We start from the raw sequence: 16,120 nt of genomic DNA on the forward strand, positions 1-16,120 counted from the left end.
CAGTGTTTGAAGTGGAGCAAAAAGAGGAAGCTGGATGGTTTGTGAGATTTTGAAGCTGAAAACAATTGTGAGATGATTATAGAAAATAGATAAAATACGGCTTTACTGCGGAAAAAAACGTTTAATATTTAGGTTTTAAACATTACGCAAACGAAATTCGACAATTTTCAGATGAAATTAAGTTTTTAATCTTAACATGAAATGACTTTGTACTCGGAACAGTCAACACTTTGACTCCAAATATTCACAAATTTGTAGTTAAAATAATTAATTAAAAAATCTGATTTTTTGTGTAGAAAAGTCTTGTAATGTATACTGAAAGCTTGCCAAATTTTGTGAAGATACACGCACCATATTAAACTCTGATGGTTACGAGTTCGGTCACACAGACCGAACCCGTAGCAAGAGAGTATATCGGTGTACTATTTTGTCTCATTCCAGCCTCGCTCCTACACGACATTTCAAGAAAAAATATAATTTCTCTCCAAAGTCCCTTGCTGCAGTAAATACATGTTGCATCTTCTATTAAACCATTCGCTTCTGAAAAGATTAGTCCTGAATACTGTTCAGGGCGGTGGATTGAGGATTAAACTGTTTACAGAAAGTGGGAGTAAAAGAACTTGTGTTACTCTGTGTGTTGCACTTTGCCACCCGCACTGGTATGAAACGGAGAAGAAAGAGGGGGTATAATATTTGGCGTAGCCCTAAATAACTGTAAAGTACCGGATGGTTTAAAGTCTACTAAAATGCAGAGGGATAGTTTCGCCAACCCCCCCTGAAAAGATGCGAGATGACATCCCGCCCAACTCCAAACACTACATTTAATGACAGATAAAAAAACTTCATTCGGTTGAATTCTCTGTTATTAATTTAGTTACGAGATGATGCAGCTAACAAATGCAGTTCTTAGCTGTTCATGGTTAAGGTTTTGTTTCAGAGCAACAATTAACAATATATACAGAAGTTTACTTCACATTAAAACGATTTGAGCCTCACCATATCCTGCAAGTAGACAAAAGCCCTGCAGCTTGGTTTCTAAAGCAATAACCTGTCGTAAGGCATGTCCAAAGCACGCCACTTCTCCCTGCAGCTTACTAGAATCCATCTAGTATATCATCACCTTTACCATACCTCAATTACTTTGCAGTAAATTATAATCTTTCCCTTTTATATAGAGAATTTTTTTTTTATCATAAGACTTCAAAAACATTTTGAACACCCCCTAAAAGCCACGCATTTTTATCCATACTGTGCTCAAAAGTTTTAATAACAGAATCTGTGCAAGATACAAGAAGAAATCTTTCAAGTATTAATTGTTATAAACCTAAATGAAAGTTCGATATCCATTTATGTTAACACTAACCGAAGCTTCAAAAATACTTGATACAGGGTACTTACCACATTTTTCATAACAGTTGGTACTGGCACATATAATGAGCGTTATACTACAAAAATGGTGAAGATTTACATCTTATTATTCTCCGACTGTTACAAACTCCAGCAGAAAGTAGATTCACTTTTATTTTTCTACTTATCATTTTTGAAAATCGTTTAATTAAGCCATGATTATGGGGACTGCAATTTACACAGTGAGCCACTGATCAAAATCCCTTTTTCAAAAAAAAACAACAAAAAAACACTTTTGGTGTTGCAGTCCTTGCATACCCATTAATTTTCTTATCCTCTCCCATACCAGAGTATCAAAATAGATGTGCCATCCTCTCCCATACCAGAGTATCAAAATAGATGTGGCCAACATAAGTATATTTTGAACCCAACATTATTTTAATTATGAAGCTTCTACAGTGATTTGAATCCATTTTAAACATATTATTAAGTGTTTTACTAATGAAATAGAACACTTATGCCATAAAAAGTGGGCTCATAATATACCCATGTTGGTAATTAAATGGGATAAGTAAACTTGTGTATCATCTTGATCTTGGTCTGGAGTACCCAATTAAAATATATAAAAACTTTAAGAATTTATTTGAAGAAAATAAAAATGTCAACAACAAGTATGGTCTTGGTAAACTTGAAATTTTGTGAGCATTAAAAATAACTTAAAAGATCCACAGACTTTTTTTTATCTGGGGGTTTGAGGCAGACAGGAATGTCTTCAACCTGTTTGTTCTTAGTTTCAAGTCCAAAATAATTACTTAAAAAAAAATTTAAGGCACACATACCTTGTTACATTCTTCACCTTATAAAAAGACTGATACTAAACCAACAACCTATCTGTAATATATATATATATATGTTTTCATTGCATTCAGATATAACTTTTAATCAGCAAACATTCAAGACGAAATGCAATTTCTAAGTGCACTGTCGATGCTTACACTGTTCAAAACAACTTATATATACACACACACACACACACACACATGTATAATACATAAGTGTACATACTTAAAATTAGTTAATTCGGAAAGTATAAGATCTTTTTTAATTTATTTAGAAAATACATTAGATGATGAAGTGGAAGCATACCAATTTCTGTGTGGGAAATATTAATTGTTCTGGAAGAAGATTGAAACAGACTAATAACATGATGAATAAGAAAATTAAGAACGTTCTGATCAAACCCAATGTAACTACAAGAAATTGTACCAACCTTTTATATCACACAATATTAAATAAAATAACATTAAAAAAACACTTAAGCATCAAGACAAAAAGCCACGGCTAATGCAAATCAATCGTATGTTTGGTGTTTTAGTCTATAGTGACGAAACACACCGTGTTTCCTCGTAAAGATTTTACCACAGGTGTTACAGGCAAAGTTGCGGTGGCTCGTATGCTGGTAATGAAAATGGGTTCTTTCAGATTTGTATGACTTAAAGGGCTTTTTACATACTGGACACATGAATATTGCATTCTGATTAACTGAAAAAGAAAGGGGAAAAAAATGAATATATCACGAGCCAATATTACCACAATAAGTTTTACACTGTAAACTACTTCCTTTACCTATGGTAAACAAGTAATAAAATTACTTTTCATAAACTTAAATTGTAGAATCAAGGCCTTAAAAATATCCATCTGAAATACGTTCAAGATACTTCAAGTGTTAAGAAAAACTAATCATAATTAAATAAATAGAAATAAACCATTGTTGGTTTTAAAAAAACTTACCCAAATAAACAGTTATAAAAACAACCAAAGTAAGCAAAAAAAACTTACATAACCTGTCATTTAAACTGCTCACTTTTGTTGAGCTCATTTGACAAATTTATGTCATATAGTAGAGAAAAACGTTTTTTAACCGACTTATCTCACAGATTTCAAAGTTTTCTAAGCCTAATGAACTTTCATAAGATACACAGTGTTCGTAAATGTAAAACATTACTTTATTTTAAATGATCAAATCATATTAGTATATATCTGTTTACACTTATGCTGAATAAATTAAATCAAAGTATCAAAATGGTTTTTCTTTGGATGTATGCACATGGTCAACAGTTGACATATCTTGTCATCAACATAACAAGGTAAAGAAAATGGTAGTTATTGGTTTAACAACAGAAACTGATCACGTACATAGCTATCAATCATACGTGCATGTATAAGACTTTAGCATTACACAGAAATGTTTTAACAAAATAAACAATGTAGAAGGAAACAAGCTTTACGTCTGACAAATGAAATGATGCAAGATAAAAATGAAATATTCAGAAATGTCAAATTATACTTCTTATACACTGTAGACCTCTTCAAAACAATTAAGATGCTTTCAAACCAACATATTTTAATACAATACTAAGTGTTAATGACCCAATACTATACCTGACATAAGATGAGCGAGTCTTTAGTATAAAACCAGTTTCTATACATGCATACATTACTACACGTTGTCAGTTGACCATAATCACATTCATGTGATGATGATAAAGCTCGCTTTGGGCATAAACATGAGGTTTAAAAAAAATACACATCCTGGTGTTTCTTGTTAGGTATAGTTTTTAATCCATCACCATAGTAACCAGGTGTACAGTTTGGACTGTAGCAATCCAAAATTCAGTCATACTAAGGCTAACACAATGTTCTATCACCATGGTAACCAGATGTGGTGTTGGACCGTACCAATCGAACATGCAATCATACCAAGACTGAGAAAGATGAGCTGCATGTGGGATTTTAAAAATAAATATAGAGAATGACAAGGAGATTCTGTAATACGTATGAACTAAACACGAGTATATTTTACACAAATAATTGGAAGTATCAAATGAAATACAAATTCTCAATATATTTTGTTGAAGTCAATACTTCACACAATCGATGCAGACTACCGATGTTCTTCGGCACATTTAAGTCAGTCACTGGTGTTTCAATCGAAAATGCCGTAACATCGCATGGTTTCTAGTGAACACTTTTCCACAGACATTGCAAGTAAATTTTCTGTGACTTTTGTGCTGGTAATGAAAGTGTACTCTGCAAGACTCGTACGAATTGAAATGTTTGTAGCATACTGGACAAACTGACTGAACAAGTGCATCTTCACTTCTGAATTCTCCTACAGAAATAAAAAAAAATAAAAAAATGTAATGATTATTTCTGTAGAATCATTATAATATACTTCAGCTGAAAATATGAAACCAATCTAATATGTACATATACAATGAGAGAGAATATACTGCTTGTTTGTAGCTTTACAATTGGGTATTTTGATACTGTATCACTCACTGGATTACACATTTTCTTCCACAAAGCTGAGAGACAACAATTTAATAAAGTTTTAAATGTATTGAAATCCCTTACTTATCTAATGTATATAAAAGCCGCTTCGGAATTATTTTAATCAAGAACACTGAAAGCACACTCGTATTTATCAATAAATGCCTACAAAAGATACTTTAAAGAACCATAACTTTCACCTACAACTGTCGACGACTAGCTTAACAATTACTTACAAAACTGAATTATTATAAAATATAAGTATACCAAAAAAACAATTGGCTCGTGTAAAAACACTTTATTCAATTTTATATATTAGGAACTTACACAAACAATAAAACCTAAAAACTTCTATGAATACATAAAAACAATGTAGTTTAAAAATGCATACAATGCTTCATCAGGTGTGTGCCTTTTAAAACTTTCTTTATTCTTAAATTCACTTTAACAAGAACTGCTTAACTTTTTTCTATTTTGACGGTATTTTATCCAAACCTATACATACATCTGACAGCACTTTCTTGCTATGACATCAGAACTAATTAAATTTCGCATCTTCAGAAAAAAACTGATTAGTTCGGCTTTATAGCAACCATTTTTGTTAATGGTACTGTAAGATTCAAAAGTATGAAACCTATAAACTTTTATAAAGCAGAAGTGTATAAATTTGTTTTTTAAATCCCGAGAAGTGCTTTGGGATTATTTTATTAACTTTGCTTTTGGACAATCGATTGATCAATCTGTAGATAAAACTCCTACCATTTTATTTTGGAAACATTTTAGAAATTTATTAGAAACACTATTCTATAAAATTGCTATTTCAAAGTAAGCTTTTGTGGCTAGAAATAAGACGATAGCTAATGTCTGTAAACTAAAAACAGAATTAAAAGTTGTAATATGTAGATTGAAAAAAAATATAAACAATTATAAAACAAATTTGAAACACCCGTGTTTTGTTTTTAACAATATCAGTAACTACATAATGGCAGAGGAAATGGGTTAAAAAATTCACCATTTAAAATATTCAACAGATCTTTCAAGCAGTCACTCTTCCTGAAGATTTAAAGTTCAAGAAAAAGCAACTGCTTGACAAACAAATATTTCAATAAAATGAATTTTCTCAATCCACTTATATTGCAGTATTTGGCATATACAAGTTAATATTTTGTAACTTTAAAATTTAAGTAATAATATTATTCATCAAGGATCTGACACAGAACCAATAAGAAAAATGCAACACCTAGAGCACCACCTGTTATGTATTTAAAGAACTGTTCCTTATTCAGGAGTAAAATGCAACATTCATTTTAGGTTAGAATGGAGCAAGATTTGTTCCTTAGTTTGCCTTGGGTACATGAATGTTGTTTTTGTTTTTTTTAAACCTTAGCTTCTGACTTAACAAGAATGCTGAAAATTATTAAACACCATCAAAAGTGTTCTTTATTTTAAGAGTTGTTTCGGTGAAATTTCCATGAAATTTCAAAATAAAACAATTGAGGTGCCAATGTTTAAAATCACAGTAGTTTAATTTGTCAGACGTCAAATTAAGTTAGAATACTAAAGCTTGCTTCACGAATTAAGGAACCATTTTATCATATTAGATACAACATACATTTATATACGCAAACAATACAATAACTGGAAAAACAAAGAAGCAGTTTTATTATTATTATTATGTGTTGTTTTCATTGTCTTGCTGAACCATTCTATAATAATAATACCTAACTGTTAACAACAACAGTTTATCGAGGCCTACATTTACAGGGATCAACTGCAATGACTATAGTTAATGTTTTTATTAACACTGGTTCCATGTTTTTAATATTAACTCTTGCAGTTGTTGAGTATGTGTGTTATAATGCTTATTTTAATGTTTCACAAGAATATCTGTGGGATTCTTATTAACTTTCAGTGTAATAAAACATGAAAATCTGTTTTAATCCTGTGAAACTTAAAAAGCTTAACGAAAGAAATTATATTTCATACCTACTTGCGGTTAATTCAAATTATCAAATGAATAACTATGCCATAGATGTTATATTACACCCAGATGAGCTTATTAATCTATGGTTATTTCTGAATTTATAAAAGCAAATGTGGGAAGAAAAAAAAAAACGTATGTAAATGTGGTTTTGTTGAAGAGTTCATCACATAAACAATTCCTTTTCTTTGTTCTTGCTCCATACAGTTTTACAGATGAGACATTACTTCATTCTGGTCACTGTGGTAAGTGCGTACGTGTTTAAGTCTCTGATGTCGCCAGCGAAATGTCGCATCACAGTAATTACACGACAGCAGATTCATAGAATGGACACGCATATGTTGAGTTAAACAGTCCTTTCTCGTAAAAGTCTTGGTGCAATATAGACAAACAAATTCTCCATCAGTCTTGCTGCATAATGACAGTTTTCTTAGCTTCTCATTCCTTTTTAAAATCTCTGAAAAGATAAAAAAAAAACATTATGATCACCAACTCCTTTTATTACATTCATGCTTCATTGATAGTCAACATATAAACAACTGAATGACAGTGATAAAAATTAAAAACATTATCAGATCCATTTCAATATTAATACATTTACCGAACTGACTGTCACATAACGAGTGAAATTTGATGGTATCGGTGAAGACAAAATAAGGAGGTAGAAAGAGTGACAAACCACTACAGATGACCACAAAACATCTGAGCAAGTTACACACAAAATGTACAATGGCTCTTATTTTATTCCTAATAGTGATACATTCAATCACATACATGTACAGTGGCATTTGTATTATGTCACTTAAAGACATATATATTAAAAAAAAGTATTTTAATACTTTATTGAATATATATATACTAACACATTCTTATTCAGACTAATTACAGGTATATGTTGAAAAAACAGTAGTCAAAAACTACTAAAACAGTTATTTTTTAATGTACAGTTCATTTTACAAAATGGATAAAAAAGAAAGCTTAGCATGATTATAGATGAAGTAAGTTTACTGTTATTCTATACATATTTTAAAAATGCTAACCGAAACAAGTGCTTTTAAATATTTACTTTTGCATCAATTTGTTTGATACCCTACAACTTTACATTTAAAAATTTGCATATAATATAGAAAGGAATATTACTTCCAAAAAATGTACAAATAAAAGTAAATATTTTGCCCAATATATCACTGAAACTTTTCCGACACGATTGATTTCTAATTTTCTTACACACGTTTACACAGTCGTAGTAAAGTCAAAACATTTCCACACCAATTACAGTACGAGATATGAAAGTCATTTGATCTGCGAAGACAGGTTGTTACCTTACAAACAAATATGCATCACTAAAGGTTAAATGTTGACATTAATTTGACCTGTAAAGTTATCACTTTATAAACAAACATGTATCATGTAATGTTTTCATTTCATCTTTATGAACTCTAAAATTCTTAATCGTAGATACAGCTCACACAAGATATAATAATTAATAACATTCTAAATGATGTACCACAGGACCTAAACATGTCATTTTATATAACTTTCTCAACTGCTTGTCATATTTGTTTTAAATTTTACAAGTGTCTCAAATGAGTTTCATCATGTAATAATACATGTCTTTTCATTTTATTCCATCAATATTTTAACAAATCGGAAGCTACAAACTTCTCGGCACACACTAATGAGAAAAACTGATTAAATAAATAATATGATACAAATATTTTACACCATTGTCTCTTTACATGTACAATTTTACATTAAAGTCAAGTTTATTTTTAAATTGTAAATTATCAGAAGCTCCTCCAAAACAGTTTATTACAAACTGCACCAAAAGTTCTGGATACATTATAAATTAATGATTAAAACACAAGACCTTTATAGGCTTTTCAACCAGACTCTTAGTCAGTAATGTCATCACATTATAACATAGTTATCAAAGTAATTAGTGAATTTGTTTTCTTTTTTTAACTTTACAATATTTATGAATTTGTTTTACAAGTGTATGTAAAAGTAAATGACAGGACTAGTTTTAACTAACTGAATGTTATAGTTTTGTTTAATAATTGTTACTTATTAGTTATACTTAAAAGAAAAAAAAATTATATAAATATTTCAATAATAGCCACTTTATAATGAACAACAATTACAAGTAACAATGTGTCGTAATCAGCAGGATAAACACTGGTACATTCATCCAGTTTTAAAAATACTGTCTGTTTTCACACATGGTTTCCCTAGTTGAATATTGTTGTCTTGACTAAACCATGTAATTTCCATGCTTCTTCATATAATGTTTTTTAAAAGCTGTTTCTAGCATGAAGCTCTTTGTACAGAGCTGACATTTAAACATACATAATTCTTCATGAGTTTTCCTGTGGTGATACCATGCAGTGACACAAGAGTAATCTTTTGAACATATGTTGCAGCGATAACGTTTCCTACTTATTTTGTGTTGCTCCATATGGCGTTCCAACGTCTGTTTACTGAAAAATGGTTTACCACAATATAAACATCTAGGTCTGTCAGATAATGATGATTTTTCAGCTCTTGAAGAATCTGTTCAAACCAATAAGACAGAAGAAGAATCATCAATAACATCTTGTAAATATACGTGTGTATTAATATACGAAGTGAGAAACTTGCAAATAATACAACCCAACAACATTTTTTTATTAAAAGGGGATACCACTCAAACTCTGATTACCAACAACATATCAATATGAAGCACATGTGTCAAAACATTTAACGAGATAGAAGAGTAAAAGAATGAAGAGAAAGCTCAACCCTTTACCATCACAAACATATACCTAATTTAGAACAAAAATTTACATTGCTAAAGTGGGTATTATTTGTTTAGTAAAGTTTTAAAGAAGGCAAGTTGCCAATAATTTGTATTCAGGACATAAACAAAACTTTTTATGATTAGACTAATGAAGATGATGTTGTACTGAAATATTGAACTTTTATTTTACTTCATGACACAACTAACGTGCCACTTAACCTGCTTTTATTAATTATAATTATAGACATACACTAAAATACCCACGATTAAAATAAACTTTTACAGAGTTGGCTATAAATTTCAAGAAATTTGAGCTTCTCGATACATTTTTATTCCAATATTCACAATACAACAGACATTTCATATTTCTTATACAAAATAAAAAAACTTTGCTATATTTCCAAAAAATTGCATGTTCACAAAACCAAACAATTATTTTCACACCAATTCAGGAACAAAAATTTATGAAAATACTTATACATGTACAAGCTGTATGTTAATAGTTTAAAGGCACATTTGTGGAGCTTTATACAGATTTTAAAACCAGGCTACTGGCCTGCTGAAGGTATTGAACAACCAAAAACCTTTTTTTGATCTGTCCCATTATTTCCCAGTACTTGAAAAATCATTTTGAAAATGATCAATGACTCTAAAAGAACAAATGAAACTAAGAGGAAACATTTCAAAATATTCCCCTAATGCCTAAAATGAACAGTCTCTCTAAAAAATGTTGACTTTTAGATTGAAATAAAAACTATAATAATGGATTTTCTGAAAGCAAACTAACACACATATATCTAATATATTAAGAAAACCTTATTCATATGACATAGATCATTAACTTTCATGTTTGATTTTACTGATGGAAATTTTAGTGAATTTAAAGGGCAAACATATTACCCGATTGTATACATTGGTGAAAAATCTTTGAACAAATTGTAAGGCCACTTTAAAAGTAAAGCTAATTTTTAGTCCTATTTTAAGCTGGATAAAATGCTCATTCTTACAAAATTCTTTTGCATATTTATTTTAGACACTTACTGTTTAAATCTGTTTGCAGTAAATGTTAAACAAGCAATGCAGTGATCAAACAATGTATTCTTTAACAATGAGTTTCACATAGGCACATTTCTTTATCGTAGAGACGTGTCACACGGCGTATGCTCTTTTCTCACCAAACACTTTCACTTAGAATTATGTGGCGGTATCCCAGAGTTACAAGAACTGGAATACATTTAAAAAAATGACAGAGTAAAACAAAAGACCACAGATACTTAAATACATCATATTTAATACTGTTATTTAAATCATGTTTTGTAACTAGTAACAATACAGCAATGAAACAAAATTGGACATAAGGAGAAGATACTTTAGAAATACATACATATAAAAGCCCTGCACAATTACTCCATTAGGTACGTGTATTTAAAATGGAATAAAAACAACAACATTACAATACAAGGTTCTTTGCTGTTGTGTTTAAAAAATTTACCACCATTCATAGGTTAATATCCACTTGTTGAAATAGTTAACAAGTATGCCTTACACACAATCCTTATATTATCAGTCATTTAGTAACAGTCAATAACAAAAATCCTTTTATGATATTTTTGGTAAACTCACGAGTATCAGATATAGCTTTTTATGTACCAAGTCTATGCTGATGCCAGTTGGAATTAATTCTGTTGAAGTGGAATATTTAGTAAACGGCCATACATGGTATATATACACACGTGAAAAGTTAGTTGGCTTTGTAACACTGAGGAAATTACTGAATATTGTTGATTTTCTTGTTCCTTTGTGAATTTTGAGCACTGCTGAATATGTGGAACTGGACTGTATTTTAATGCCTTCAGGACTGGATTAATTTTGAGTATATCCTATAAATGTGTATTGTCATTCAGACTATGGGAATATACATTTAGGACACCCTGTACAATATACTGTACAAATGTGGTAGAGATAGATCAGTACATGAAGACAAATTAAAAACAACCAAATTCATGTCATTCTAATATTTAAATACCTAGTCAATGGGCCTTTAGCACATTTCTTTGTTTGTTTTATTAACTTAAAATAATTTATTTTCATTCTTCCAAGTTTTAAATGAATGTAATAGTTCTCATTATATGTCGAGTCTAGACAATATAAGCTTGACAATTATTAACTTCACTGCTGTAAGAGACCTGAATGGACTTAGCAATTCATGAAATAACCAGAGTTCAATTTAAGAATCAGACAACTGACTCTCAAACCAACAATGAAGCACGAGACCCTTCTTAGCAACTTACAATGATCTCAAATACATGTGGTTGACAAGCAAGCATGGTGTGACTGGTTTTTGACCGTAAGACCACTGGTTCATAGCAGTGTTCCGAGACCAATTGAACTACAAAAAGTTTAATTGGTTGTTGTTAGAACAAAGCAATGTTGTTAAAATGTGGGAAATCACTGATAGATAATACTTAAAAAAAAACAACTAATAAACGGGAGCACAACGGTTGTTCTTTTTATTGTTGTTGGTAGTGAATAGCTAACTAGAGGGAAAAGGAACTGGCCAAGTACCCATCATCAATATTTTTCAACTTGTAAGTACCACAATTTGAGGAACACTATCAATTAATTAATTGAATGTAATCAATTAATGAAACTGTAAATTAATTGATTAGCAAATAACATTAGTTCCAACTCTATTTAAACATCAGTATTCTTTCCATAATGGACATGAAGTATTCAAAGACAAAAAAAAAAAAGCCCAATGGGCTGTTGCTTTTGTAATTGAACATTTTTGATGTTTCTTTAACAACTCCTGATAGCATTTAGTTGGACAAATACAATTATTGAACTTTGCTTTGCTACAGCTTCATATCCTTAAGTATGTCAAGTATTTCAGTTTTTCATAAATCTGATTGTTTTAAAGCTACTAGTACTACTTTCTCATATAAATTGTAACTGACTTTTTACAAAAAATAATTGTCTTGAAACTTCTCAGTGCTAATTAGTGAGACCCACAAGATTAAAGACAATAGGACAGAATGATTTATTCATTCTGTCAGATAGGCCAACAAAGTAGCCTGAACTTCACTATTACAAATAATTTAAAAGTTTAAGTAGAATATGTGATTGTTAGGCTTTTACAGGTAACATCACATGTTGTTAACGGTATCCTAGACTGACGGTTCCAGGATATACAATTACAAGTCTTATCTTTATCTACTTTTTAAAACAAAGATAAGACTGCAGTACTATTACTAGCACACACAGTAGAAGATGGTCTAGTTTAGCCTTTACTTTGTATTATTTGTTATTATTAAAACTTAAATGAAACTACGAGTTGGGAACAGATGTATTGTTATGTTAATGTTAGGTCTACTCTAGGCCTAGTTAGGCCTATATACCGGCACTTGTATATTTAACAATAACAGAACTTCGTGTTATCTCTAAAGAAGCTTAAAACATCTCTGTTAAATTCGTATTGTACCATAAATTACTACTAGTAGCACTACTACTACTACTTAATCAAGGGTCGGTATAAAATTAAAAATAAAATTAACATGCGACCATGACATGCTTTAAAATTAGAATGTTGTATAACTTACCCTAGGCTAAGGTCCGGTACTTTTTTCTTCCAAATATATAAATATAGGTTCGATAGGTTGTAACTTTATACCATAGTTTATAATGCTTCTGTATTAATATTCGTACTAGTAGTAATAATTATTACTTTAGCTTAGGTTTCCAACCTGTGGTACGCGCTCCACTTGTAGTACGCAAGAAACTTTGAAAAATAATAAAAACTTAAAGTTAAACCTTACGAGTACGACTAAATACAAAAGTGGAGGCTAGTTTCGGTAAATTACTACAGCATTTCACTAGCCAGAACTCAACGTTCGCGTACTGTTCATTAACCCTTGAATAATTTCTTTGGATTTACCTTTTTATTAATACAAACCACTATTAATCTTTTTTAACAAATTATATGTGTCAGGAGTAAACCGCTGGCTCAATTTCAAAGGTCTGACTGAGTCCCGCAGTATAAAAAAAATAGGAACCATTGGGCTAAAATATGACTTTTATTATTATTATTTGTTACTTTGTAAACGATTTTGATTTCTTTCAATTTATCTGACAAATTAGCATATATTCACATATATAACATTACAATTTGATTAAACTACATATTTGTAATTAAAACAGTGTAGTAAAACACTACTACTATTTTCAGTTCGATACAATTAAAATATAGAGCACCTAGTGAGGGGGGAACAACCTAAACCAGACAGTTAAAAAAAATGTTTAATTTTCACTTTATCTACTTGCCATTCGTCAAGGTAAAGCATTTTTTTACGAAACGAGTTGAAATTTGATATAAAGAACATACGAAATTATCAGCATTTGGCTTGTAAAAAGAGTATGAGTAATGAAATATATTGCATGATATTCTGCAGTAGTATGCCGTCACTATTATGTCAGTGTTTTCCAAATTGTGATGCGCGTTCCTCTGGGGAGGATCGAACTAGTGGTGAGGGAGGGGTTTGGCAAGAGAGCCCAAAAATAACGACGGAAGAAACAGAAGAGTTGGATACAACGATAACATAACAAAATTATCACTTTGATTTCAAAGCTTTTGTTTTGTTCTCGCATTTACAAACTCCTTACAAGCTTTTTTTATTTCAAAATAATATTAAAAACATCTAAAGAAAATGTTCATTCTACTGTTATTACTTGCGAAATTATTTTAATGTGTGTGTGTATGGGGGAGAGGGTGCCGCTATTTAAAGTTTGGAAAACACTACGTTATGTAAATACCGATACAAAAATTTAAATATACTATTTGTTTTTTTCTATACTATGAGAACTTCTTAACTGTCTATAAAATTTCGATTTACTACATTAACTAAAAGAAAGATTTTTCTCACCGAGAAAATAGTACCATTGTCACAGTCTAAGTAATATATTAGTATATCATACCAGATTAAACAGAATTTATTACAATTTTTGAACATTTTCAGTGCTGACTGAAGGATAGAAACATTATTTAATGATGATAATAAACAACTTCAAAAAAAAAATGTTTAATTACTTGTACCGGAGGTTTATAAACGTCACAGGTTACCAAACCGATTTTAAATTATGATAACCGAAAACAAAATACAGCTACAACAATATAATGGAAAAGTGTACGTGATACAAGTGTAATCGAACAATTTTGAGTTGTTGATAATAAAAATGATAATAATAACATAAAAACAGAGAAAATCCTCAATGATAAAATTATTAATAATAATAATAAAATGTTAAAGGGGCCAGGCATTGTACCTATTAATGGAAGGGCGTCTGGATTGAATCAAAAGTGATTCCTTATATTTTCTGTCGAGAACATTTTCACAAGTTTATAACATTTTGATTGTATAAAGTGTCATATTGATTGTGCCATGTTCTTTTAAGTAATGTTCAGTAGTAGCTTTTTTGTTGTCAAGATTTCCAGTGGCACGAATGTGTTATTTGAAACGATCGTGTATTGAATGACTGGCTTCACCTGGACAGTGTTTTTAAGTGTGCAGGACTTCTCTAAGCCATTCGTCTTTGCAAAACACTTTTTTGGATTTACATGTATTGTCGTTATTAAAGGCTGAACGAGTAAGTATAGCGTTCAGTTTTCTACCAGGTTTTTGTATGATTTTGATATTCAAACCAGATCTTCTAATCGCTTGACGAAGGTGAGTAGTTAGAGGGTCATTCACGAAAGGCATAATCCAGGAAACAGTGTCTTGATTTGGTAGTTTCAGTTTTTGATGTCATTTGTTAATACCTTGTGAGTCAAAATTGTGAAATTTCTTGGTAGCCATTGGACAACAGTAGCTTTTGAAGTTTGATCCTGGCTTGCGTTTTACCGCCCATGGTGTTGCAGATTTTCTCAATTTTATTAAGTTGACCGATAATGACACTTCGTTTGGTAGCTGGTGTGAGTTATAATGTAGAATAATAGGTTTAATTAACATGTGGTTTAGAATATACCGAAGTAACAAGTTTGCTGTTCAGGATAGTGACCATGGTTTCAAGAAAGAGTATAGATTTCTGGACATTATCGGCAAGATTAAATGTGAGCATTATGTCAGTGTTGATTATTAAGGAATTCAACCAATTCCAAAAGAGAAAGGAGTTCATATACCGAACACATTGTCAATACCATCTAGTTGGTTCAAGATTAGTTTGAAAATTCCACTGAGCTAGAGATGATGGTTTAAAGAAATGCATAAAAATAGAGGCCACAACGACAGCAATATTATTGCCCATAGCAATACCTTCAAGAATATTGTGTTGAGATGGCAGATCTGAAGCTGCTTCAATCAGTCAAGAGGAGAATAGAGAGCCTTGAATAAGGGAGATCCAGAATTCACAAACCAAACGGCCCCTGTGGGACATAAGGTCGGTCCTTCAGGGCGGGTAGGGATCTATAAATCCAAAGCTGGAGAATTTGGCTGTGGAGGGAAACGGAAGTGCCTCGAAAAAACCCACTTTCATGGTCCAGGCGCCGAAAAAGTATGCCTGGACCGTGCCCAAGATAAGGCCTGAACGTAAAAGAAAGTCAATGGTTGAGGAGACGAAGGTTAGTGTCTCAGAAGATAGTTGCGGTCGGGAAGTTGTAAGCTTGGAAAGGCACGATCGTAATCGTCATC

At 31.1% G+C, this 16,120-nt stretch overlaps 1 long non-coding RNA gene across 1 annotated transcript; it reads right to left on the bottom strand.

The window, feature by feature from the left end:
• Positions 1 to 9,019: 9,019 nt before the first annotated feature.
• LOC106464126 lies at positions 9,020 to 13,430 on the bottom strand. The gene is made up of 3 exons (XR_001291103.2): positions 13,040 to 13,430; positions 10,482 to 10,664; positions 9,020 to 9,214 (listed from the first exon to the last, which is right to left on the bottom strand). It is a non-coding gene; the product is annotated as an uncharacterized LOC106464126 (long non-coding RNA).
• Positions 13,431 to 16,120: the final 2,690 nt, after the last annotated feature.

This window comes from Limulus polyphemus, unplaced genomic scaffold, assembly GCF_000517525.1.
Source record: "Limulus polyphemus unplaced genomic scaffold, Limulus_polyphemus-2.1.2 Scaffold1565, whole genome shotgun sequence".
Taxonomy (NCBI): Eukaryota; Metazoa; Arthropoda; class Merostomata; order Xiphosura; family Limulidae; genus Limulus; species Limulus polyphemus.